Raw genomic sequence first — 11,783 nt, 5'->3', positions numbered from 1 at the left:
GGATCAGCATACATTTAGAGCTTTAATTACTAATCAAAAAACAGAACTATCTTTTCTTAATTTTTACTTAGTAATATGTTTTCACAGTTTGTTTTGTCCCTAAGCAATGCAAAGTCATCACAAAATTCAGGTTTGTGCTGATATTTTGCCTACGGTGCTTCCAAACTTTTCGGAGGGCACTTTGTAAATTATATATAATTTAGTTTTGATTGCTTGTTGATAGTGTAAGAAAAACAGTGTTCCACATAGCTTTAATCCAGAACTGTGTAAACATCAAATAGTAAACGGAAATGGAATGTAAAAAAAAAAAAAAAAAAATTCTAACCCAGAAGGGACCTTGCTTTCTCGTTTCTGAAGTCCAACATACACAGTTGATACACATACATATTCACACAAAATATGGACATTTACTTTGAAAAGAAAACTGATGACAACGCAAAACCACACACATTAATGCTGAAATACATAACAAAACATTACCTTGATTTAATATTTTCCCACAGTCCACAGAAAGTATTCCGAATTTTACAAAGGGGGGCAACAGACACACACACACACATACACACACACACACAGACATTTGCCTGTCCAAATGCAGATGGAATCTCTTCAATAAGACACTTGCAAATATTTGAGAACAAGAGTAATGATGAAGGCCATTGTGTTATGGGCAGCCAGCAAACTGAGTCTCGTTTAAAGGCCCTGGTGCTCACACACACACACTGTTTGAGTTTGTGTGTGTGTGTGTGTGTGTGTGTGTGTGTGTGTGTGTGTGTGTTAGAAAGAAAGAGAGAGTGCAAAACTTTATGATACTAACCAACATCAAGAATAACAAAGAACAACACATTTCTATCATTCAGTACTTGGGAGTTTTTGCTAGACACAACACAAACTCTTTTGATTTATATTGCAGGAAGGTGTTTTTAATTAAAGTTATAGTTTCATATCAGTGCTGTTTGAATTGTTATAATTGATGTAAATACCTCTTTAAAGTAACAAGATGAGGAAATACTGTGCCTGCCAGGAATAGGCCTCAAGGTTATGTGAATGAATGAATAAAATTCCAGATACAAACACACACACACCTCTCCCCAATTGAGGAGTGTGTGTGTATGTGTGTGTGTTTGTGTGCGTGTGTTTGTATATCTGTCTAAACGGTCTGCTTGGAATAAACTGCCGGTCATAAGTACACACGCTCTCTCTCCCCATCAAAATATTAGGAAGAGCTCATGCCGCCTCCAAAGCTGTTTTTGTAACTTCAGAATGCTAATAATGTGGTTGCTAATGATTAAATAGGCCGACTCTTGGGAGCGGTTTGTGGAATGTGAGACTGAGAGATGTTTGGGCCTGTCAGCAGTGGCCGTAAGTGATTAGCTATAACCTAAACACCATCTGAATTAAGCACCAATCAAATCTGTCCATAGCATGTAATCATCAGGGCTATTATTGCACTCCAGAGAGCTCAAATCAAAACAATGAATACATTCATTTACTAAAAGAGGCACATAGAAAATCAAGGCAAAGCCAGAGAGGTGGGAAATGTAAGGTCACAGAGACCATGTGAGGGCTAATATTTGCATTTCTTAAAGAAATAGTTCGTCCAAAAATTTAAATTCTGTAATTTACTCACCTTCATGTCGTACCAGTATGGTAAAACAATACATACACCAACAAAGGCAAAATAAAAGTTATCCAAAGTTGTGCTCTTTATTTATCCCAAGTCTTACCACAGTTACGTCTTAATTTTGTGTGAGAAATAGACAGTATTTTCAGCAACTGAACAGATTTGACTGAAATAGTGTCAGCTGAAGCGTTTTGGAGGGCCAAAATCATTGACTCAAACTTAGTGCTTAAAAATTTGTGCTTATCTGATGACAGGTTTTGACTGTCTATTTTGTGCACACAACATGGACAAGCTACAGCCAGCAGTGTGGACATACTGTAATTCACTGTGACCAAAAAATGTGTTTGAATGGCAATAAGTCAAATATATTAGGCTGAAATATTGAAAGGCAGCTTGTTGCGGAAGAACTACAACTGGTTTAATTTATCACCTGAGAACATGACACCATGAACAGCATGAAGACTTGAATTACTTGAATTACTTCAGAGTTATTATTTTAAGTTTTTGGCTAAATGAAAACTTTAATATTTTCACTAAAAATACATTTCAGTTCATCACTAGAAGAGCCCAAAACTTGAGTTGTAATTCACAGAATTTAGCCTCTCCTGAAGCTGCTTTGTGACCAGAATTTGGAATCTGGACACAGTCTTTGGCCAAGGGAAGATGATAAATGAATAATGACTGAAATATGAATCTGTTTGAAATGCAAAATCCTTATTTGGATTCAGAAGACTAGGAATATAGAGTTTTATGGATGACTTTTACAGTATTCTTTTTGGAACTTGGCAGCACCTTGGTCACAATGAACTGTCGTTGTATGGCAAGAGTTGCTTAATGATTCCTACGGGTTTGGAACAACATGATAGTAACAGAAGTTTCATTTTGGAGTGAATTAGTATATTATTAAAAGCTGTTGAAGTTGCTTGCTTTAGGATAAAATACACAGACAAACAGAGTTTGACATGAAAGCAACAGACAGAGATAGAGAAAAGAATGGAAGAATCAATGTATTGTATTATGCCAATATTTTGTACATCATCAAGGCGTAGCTCACTAGACATATCAAGCAAAACAGTTATACATCATCTGTGGCCTGGAGAGACAGAGAGAGAAAGAGTGAAAAAGAAAGAGTAAAACCAAGCCATAGCGTTTGAACTTTAGGGGGTGGACAGTTAAAATGCTCCAAAATCAAAAGTCTCTTTGAAACAAAAGCCACACAAAAACAATTATTTCCAGGCCTTCTTCTGATCAAATGCACTAACCCAAAGTACATGTGGGAGAGTCTCTAATTGACTCTTATGGCAAAGTCAATCTGAACCACACCATGCTGATGTCATGCTGGGGTTTTCCAAAAGAACAATAGAAACGTGATCCAAAAGCCTTAGAGTGAAACACTTGTACCAATACAATCCCACCAAATCAAAATTCATGACAAGTTTCAAAGCTTGTGGGTGTTTCACAAATAGAGGTGTTAGAGGAGGGACTTACTGCAAGCAACAAAACAACAGACCAGTCCAATGGGTTCAAACCAAACAGATGGTATGTTTTAGGGTATGTATAAAAAGGCATTTAACTGGACTGAGGGAAACTTTAACATTTAAAGCAATAGGCTGAATTTACTTCCTTTTCTCACTGTATTTCAGTACTAAATGTGCATGCTATCAGTAGACACCGGAAATTGCTCCTTAACATTGTCCACATGTGATCCGAAACCTTGGCTGTGCCCAAAATGGAATACTCTCTGGCCAGGTACTTCTTTTGAATAAGTTCTTACTTTTGGGACCACTAAAAATATGTTATACATATATAGTATTAATGTGCAGAAATAATCCAGTAGTAGGGTTCTTTGGCCGTTTCTCGATAGGCTTTGTGTTTATATGCGATCTTGCATCCTTGCAATATCATCATTAACCATCGTCAAAGTTAAAATTCCAATGTTCAGAAACAAGTATAGAGGACGCACGAAAGTACCTGGTGTTCTTGATTTCAAGGATGCATTGAATGCAGACTTAAGAGAATTGAACCGTTAGAGACAGTTGAGCAACAAGATCACAGCACATCTCAATTCTCACAAACATGTGCTATAAATCTTCATGTCCTTGCAAGTTCTTTCTTTCAAGGCAACCTGGTAAGACCAGTCTCCAAAAGAAAGCAAGCTGCATTCTTAAAATTGAGAAAATTCCTTCATGTTGTCATTGCCATCAACCTACCAGCATCAGTTGAGTTGCTTCATTGCCATTCAGAGTGCACACTTCAGCATTGGCACAGTCTGCAAACATGTCTGTTTATGATTACACTACTAAATTAAAATTATTTTATGTCTGTTACAAAACAGTACATTGGGCTGTTAGTACAGCTTAAATCATATATATGTATACATATAGTACGTATGCATATACATATCTATGGCTAAAATACTCTGGAAGTCGCTGACACTGGAAGCCTTGGACGTTCAAGATAAAAATTGGCTGTGCACGCTATTACATAAAAAAAAAAGGTGGTTATTCCCAAAAGCAGCTGGATTTACTTACAGTGAGTGACATTAACCTAAAGCTCTCAATTGATTAAACAAAACTTTACTTACTTGGGTTTATTGTTTCTAGAAATGTTGTCCTTAAGAGAAATACATTTCCAGCAAAGCACTGAAGTCAGGAGTCACCATGGGAACAGATGGAAAGAAAAAGTGAGCTATACGATAACGACATCGTATTACTTTGTTTAAATGGCAATGCACTTAATGCAGATTGCCACCTACTGGGCTGTTTTTTTATTTAAAGACCCCCCCCACACTAAGAACTTGATGATTTAATGAATATTTTTAATGAATATTTTTAGGTTTAGCCATTTTGCACATATGAGATGCATTTTTTTATTATAGAAATTCTATTATTTAAAAAACAAAATGCACCTTATTCAGCCTGGGTAGGCCTACTGCATAAGGAGAACAATAAAGTTATATGACAAGTTAAATATGAAAATCAACATGTATTCCCCAGTAGTATAATTATGTATTGTCGCCTGAATCCATGGGCAACTCTTTGATTAAATTCTGAAGTAAAAGTCACCATCGACCATGTGATATTTCAATATAACACAGGAAATAAAGTTGATGAGGGTGATAATTCCACACAGAATAGAGACAGGAAATCTCTCAGACGTGCTTCACTTGACAGATGTTTTAATGGTTTATTTGCTGACATTTGAGAGTGTTTATGTTATTGTGATCTGCAGTTTATAACTGCAGGGGAAGATAAATTAATAACTCAATTGGAGACTGACTCATCGAGACAAACCTTGATTGGAGTGACATTTCAAAAACATTTTCAGTCACAGCCTATCAAAGGACATTAGGAGAGAGGGAGAACGACACAGAAAAATGAGAGCTAAGATAACAATTAAGATTTCCAAGCTCCCAAAGAATTTTTGTCTATTGTCATTTTTTAATACTAAGATTCCGGCAATGGTAGAAAATGCTTAGAACTAATTTAGTGGCACTTATTTTAAAGTAACAAAACATGACAACTGACTCCTGACCAAATGGTAACACTTTAGTATAGGGACCAATTCTCGCTATTAACTAGTTACTTATTAGCATGCTACCATGGGACCATATTCTACATCTATAAAACCTAAAGTTTATTGAGGCAAATTGCATAGTTATTGGTTTGTTCTGAGAACTGAACCTTAAAATAAAGTGTGACCGACCAAACTAAAAAAGTTTATATAATTTAAGGAAGGGACTATTTTTAAAGCTACAACATGCCTTAACAACCAAGGTGCTGATTACGTCTCGGTTACATATGGTAACCCTCATTCCCTGAAGGAGGGAACAGAGACATCATGTCGACCGACAAATTGGGATATCGCGTCGATAGACCAATCAACTTCAAGTGTAAACACATTGAATGCACATTGGCATGCAATTATTGCATCCAGCTGCCGCTGATCACAGCGTGAGTATAAGAAGGCAGCAGGTTCAATGCATACCAGGTTTCTGTGACCCGGCCGCTCAGCGGCGGTACAGCAACCGTGGCGACGGGATGTGACGTCTCCATTCCCTCCTTCAGGGAACAAGGGTTACCATACATAACCGAGACGTTCCCTTTCAATCGGTCACTCTCGACGTCACATTGTTGACCGACGAATTGGGATCCCTACCAAAGCGCCATGGGTGCTGCCCCCTCCAGTGCCCTATGCGAGCAGCCTGCACCCCTATTTGGTGTTGGCCGGGGCTCGGAACAAGTAGTTCCACTCACCATTGTCAAAGCACTACCTCACTGGGTGAGATTGGACAACAGCATCCGTTTAGGTGTAAATGGAGAAATTGGAGGTGATTGAAATCCTCTTGGGTAGGCAGAAGTCTGCTGGGGAAACACGTGCTCTAAGGCTATACCGTGGACTATACACATACGATTAACGCTTAGGTCTCAATATGGAACCCTGCTGGATGTTCTGCTGAGTCCGGCTGCCGGAAGGCCAGCGAGGCACCACGAGCCAGCGCCCAGGAGGATGCAACACTTCTAGTTGAGTGAGCTCGCAACCTGAACAGGCAGAGCACACCCTGTGCCTGATAGGCCAGGGTGATGGCATCCACAATGTTATACCCCATCCTCTGCTTAGAGACAGCATTCCCCTTCTGCCGGCCCCCATAACAGACAAAGAGCTGGTCTGAGGTCCTGAAGCTTTGTGTCCGGTCTACGTAGCATCTCAATGCTCCGAAGGGACAGAGCAAAGCCAGGGCTGGGTCTGCCTCCTCCGGGGGTAGCGCTTGCAGGTTCACCACTTGGTCTTTGAAGGGTGTAGTGGGAACCTTGGGCACATAGCTGGGCCGGGGCCTCTGGATTACCTGGGAGTTAGCCAGCCCAAACTCTAGGCACGAATCGTCGACCAAAAATGTGTGCAGGTCCCCTACCCTCTTGATGGAGGCCAGTGCAAGCAGAAGCAGAGTTTTCAACAAAAGAAACTTTTAGCTCAACTAAAGGCTCAAATGGGCCCTGCTGTAGTGATTTTAGCACTCGAGTCAGGTCCCAAGAGGGTATAGAGGGGAGTCGAGAAGGATTTAATTTCCTGGCCTCTCTAAGGAACCCGATGATGAGGTCATGCTTACCTAAAGACTTCCCATTCACGGGGTCATGGTACGCAGCAATAGCAGCAACCTGGACTTTGAGGGTGGATGGAGACAGCCTTCGTTCCAGCCCTTGCTGCAGAAAGGAAAGCACGACCATGCGGTGCGGTGCAGGAGCAGGGGTGGAAGCGGGGGCCTGCCCTTGGCGACGAGCAGGCTGGGGCACTGCAGCCGGCGGACGGGTGAAAGCAGAATGTGTCTGATCACCTCAGTCTGCTTCTTGGCAGCCGAGAACTGCTTGGCAAACTCTCGACCGCGTCGCCCAAGAGGCTGGTCTGGAACCCTGTCGGTGTCCCTCATGTCTGCCAGACACAGCCAGAGATGGCGTTCCTGGACCACGAGCGTGGACATCACATGATCCAGAGAACTCGCAGTGACCTTCGTCACTCGGAGCACGAGGTCAGTGGCGTTTCAGAGTTCGTTCAGAACTTCCGGATCGTGAGCACCCTCTTGCAGGTCCTTCAGTGCCTTGGCCTGGTGCACCTGCAGTAACGCCATAGCATGTAAGGCAGAAGCAGCTTTCCCGCAAGCCATGTAGGCACTGCCGGTTAGACCAGATGAATGCCTACAGGCCAGGGAAATAAGCACCGGGTCTCCACACCAGGAGGAGGCAGACTTAGGACACAATTGCATCGCTACCACCTGCTCCACTGGCGGGATTGCCGAATACCCCTTCGCTGCACCGCCATCAAGGGTGGTGAGGGAGGAGGAGCCCACTGACCGGTTTCTGGCAGTAAAAGGTGCCGTCCACGACCTGGTGAGCTCGTCTTACACTTCTGGGAAGAAAGACACTGGGGCGGGGTGCTGAGAACCAGTGCGAGCCTCCCCGAGAAACCAATCATCCAGCCTCAAGGGCTCGGGATGAGGTGGAGGTTTCCACTCGAGCCCTACCCTCTCGGCAGCCCGGGAAAGCATAGCTGCCATTTCCGGATCCAATTGGGGCTTTGCTACCGTCCCGAAGGGCGGCAGCGTGGCCAAATCTTCATCGGACAGCTCTCCCTCCAATGCTGAGATTGACATCTGGTCTGGGGGAGGTCCCCTGGATACCGCTGGTACGCTCTTTGAAGATTGCCCAGCGTGTTCTGTAGGTCGCTCCACTGGATCAGAGGAGCAAGATGAGCAATAGCCCCCGGAGGGTTGGTTCCCTGTGGGGTTTGCCACCACTGTAACCCTCAAACTGCCCATGCTAGTGCCGGAAGTGGTCCTCGTCTGTCCACCAGAACGATCCCCAAATCGCGGCAGAGCCAACGGGACTCCGCCCCCCTGAAGGTAGCTGAGCTTGGTTTGCAGCTCAGAGATGCTCATCTTCCCACAGTGGGAACATGACTCATCCACGAAGGCCACCTCAGCGTGCTTGATGCCCAGACGAGTGAGGCAGTGATCGTGACCATCACCCGGTGCCAGGTAATGACCACACCCAGAAACGCACGGGTGAAACGGCATCCTTATAAGGACGATTTGTCATCTTTACAAAGACACATCTGTGGAGCTCTTTTAGAGAAAATTTGCTCTTTAGGAAATGCTCAGTGCTGAGGCGTACAGGGGAGATGACCGCTTGCAACACAACAGGGGGTAGTGCAGCCTGAAGTGCGCAATCCACTCGACACTGGAACGACCACCGCTGAAGCACCATCATGCCAACACAGGAAGCTTTCGTGAGCGTGCTGAACTCGTAGTTCACAGCAGACACAGTTGAGCAGAACGATACTGTTGCTCGGCTCCGAAGCAAAAACCATGCATACATTCAACCTGCTGCCTTCTTATACTCACACTGTGATCAACGGCAGCTGGATGCAATAATTGCATGCCAAATGTGCAATGACTCATTTAGTTTACACTCAAAGTAGATTGATCTGTTGAAGCGATATCTTAATTCGTCGGTCACCGACGTGACGTCGAGAGTGACAGACTGAAAGGGAACCAATGAATATTCTAAGTGGGTTAGTTTCTATTGTCAGTACCCTTTCCCATTTCCTTTAAAACTAACAATTCTACTTTCCCTTTCCCATTTCCTTTAAAACTAACAAAACAAAAGCAAGAACTGAGGTTACAACGAGACACTTACACACTTACCAATTTGGCCATTCCGTGGATTTATAAAACTTCACATTCAGAAATGTGAAGCTTTTTATAATGTGTATTATTTGAGCTATAAAGCTGTTAAAATCACAATTTCTTTTTTTTTTATTTTTCAATTATTTTACATATTACGTGTTTGCATCTTGTGGCTATAGATTACTACTTACATATTTGTATACGTTTACAAAATGGACGCATTCACTTCAGTTGTGAGTGCCTTGCTGTAATCAAACTTTTTTTTGTTTGTAAATTTTTGTGGCAATCAGCATTATGTATAAATGCGGTAGATTGAGCTAAACTTGTACTTATTCTGGAATATTAATTTAATAGTTACGATGAAGCAAGAAAGCAGAGAGTTAATAGTTTGCTATATTGTCTTGTATGTCATGATGGGGGTTGTCTGACAGAAATCCAACTGCTCATTCACAAGAACACAGCCCTTCTCATTAGAGCACTGATTAGTGGAGCAGGTTTGTTTGTATGGAGAACAGTCATGTTCCTCAGTGAACTGCTACAAAGAGAATGCATTAATTTAGCATGCCTGAGTGGACGAGTAAGTGGAAAGGAAACAAGAGGAGGAAGGAGGGGTTGGAGGGTGGACATCATTTATGAATGTATATCAGGACAGACATATCGATGGGTTACACATGTAACCTACATTGGAACTGACAAGAGCAAGAGACTAGTATGTAGCAAATATAACTGTTATGTGCCTCAGGTCTGTGTGCTGCTATATGTTGTTACTCTTATGTGCTAAGGATTGTAACTGTGAACAGTTTAACAGCAGAGAGCTACATTAAGCTCCAACTTACGTCCTATGGTGTGTGTGTGTGTGTGTGTGTGTGTGTGTGTGTGTGTGTGTGTGTGTGTGTGTGTGTGTGTGTGTGTGTGTGTGCGTACGCATACATATTGCAGGGCAGCTGGATTTAGTTTCTGAGTTTTAATGAGCTTCTCAGTGTGATACTAAGACTGCAGGCTTTATTAAGCATTTCTAATGAGGTCCACCCTTTCTACAAACCCACACAGACATATTTACAGTGACAGTAACTCTAAAGCAAAAACCAGCAAATTAGATCATGAAAAATGTTTCTCATGACAAATTATGTAATTTTATGGTGAGTTTTGAAGTTATAAAGTTATTTTTACTTTTTATTTTAATAATGTCTTTTTATTGTTATGGGTTTCTAATTCAGTTAATTAAACTGAATTACTGTAATTAAATTTTTTTCATCAGATGGCATCAAAGTTACTACTTCAGCTGATTTCATAGCATCATAAACGTAGAATAGAAGGAACAATGTAAAATGTAGACATTTACACAAAACGAAATACTTTGTAATATGTTATGATTAGTTCACTTCACCTCCACTGGCTGTCACTGACATTTGTTCTCACAATAAGCATTGATTTGATAACCGTGAACCTATTCGATGCTGTCCATGCATCATTCATCTGAGAGAACACTCTCTCAACTGGTGCATTGCTTCCTGGCAAGCACATGGTAGTTGATGATAATTTAGAGAGGTTAGTGTGTTGGATGTCATCGTCTGGAAAGAAGGTAAACACTGTGCTCCATTTCTAATAAAGTGGTGTTTCTTTTTTTCTCCATTTTTCAAGTGATTCCCCTTTTGAAAACTCTTGCAGGCTAGTGACCTCATCAAACAGTGCATCCTCATTGATGGTCACATTAGAGCATTTCTCCTGCAGTGTGGCTGCTGCCTTCTGAATTTCTTCACATTGAATTTGCTGTTTCAATCGGAGACATTGCAGGTCTTTGAGATCATCTGTGTGCTTGCACCATGCTTTTATGTATGTGCAGTTGTGAAGAATGATTTAGATGTTTTGAGAAAAGACTCTTTAGAAATTGCTCCATTATCCACAATCTCTCTGAGTAGTCCTCTCACCAAAACAGGAATGAAGTTTTCATCATATCCTGCTGTCAGTTTTGCCTCATGGTTCCTTAGAACTGCAGCATGCTCAAAAGCACAACGTTAATTGTTTAATGGAATACAGTTAAGTTCCCATGCACAAAGGTCAGCCAAAGTTCAGTCAGCGGTTCAAAGATTGTTCGCAGGTACAAAGGGCATTTGTCTTCTGAAAAAAAAAAAGATTTTAATGGCACATACATCTAAAGCACTCTTTCATTTGCAGGGAGCATCAACAGCCAACGAACATTACTGTGACCAAGTATGTTATAGTTTTCCTGACCAACAAACTCACAAAATCACTTTAGTCTTTCAACTCTGTAAAAAAAATTAAAATATTTTGTGACCAGGTACTCAACATTAAGAGGAATCATATCCAAAGCTGTTCTGGCTGTGTTATGAATGGTGAAGGCAGGGAAAACTAAGCCAATAACATCCCTCTGCAGAGCATTTTTGTACGGGCATTGACCCTACCAAGCCTATTCAGTCCTCCAAAGTTGGTGTTTGTGTTGTCTGCAGAGAATGCTACCACTTTGTTTTTAAGGTGAAAATTTTAAATAACCACCAGACCCTCAGCTGCAATTTCCTCTGCTGTTACCCCTTCCAGTTCAATCAAATCCAGCAGTTTTGTTTCCACAGATATGCTGCCATCATATATCTTTAAATATCTGATTACTGCTGGCAGAAATTTCACATGGTTGGACACATCAATGGACAGGAACACATATTGAACCTGTTCTAAGTCCTGTGTTACCAGAGAAGCTGCCCAGGGTGCAAACACATTACTTACAATGACTTCACATTTTGTTCTGGCACATGTAAACTTGATCTGCAGCTGTGATTGTGATGCATGGTGCAGTATGCAAAACACCCACCTTTACTGCTAAATCATATTCTTGTAGGAAGGTCTCTACCTTCTTGAGGAATGTGGTGACTTTTTACGACAAAAGGAAAAATGTCAATAAATTTTATTTTATTCCATTAAATTACAATGAATAACGATTGGAGCTTTCTAGCTTAAAAAGGGGTG

This window comes from Cyprinus carpio, chromosome B1, assembly GCF_018340385.1.
Source record: "Cyprinus carpio isolate SPL01 chromosome B1, ASM1834038v1, whole genome shotgun sequence".
NCBI lineage: Eukaryota > Metazoa > Chordata > Actinopteri > Cypriniformes > Cyprinidae > Cyprinus > Cyprinus carpio.
The sequence above is the reverse complement of the archived record's forward strand: the minus strand, read 5'-3'. Positions refer to the sequence as shown.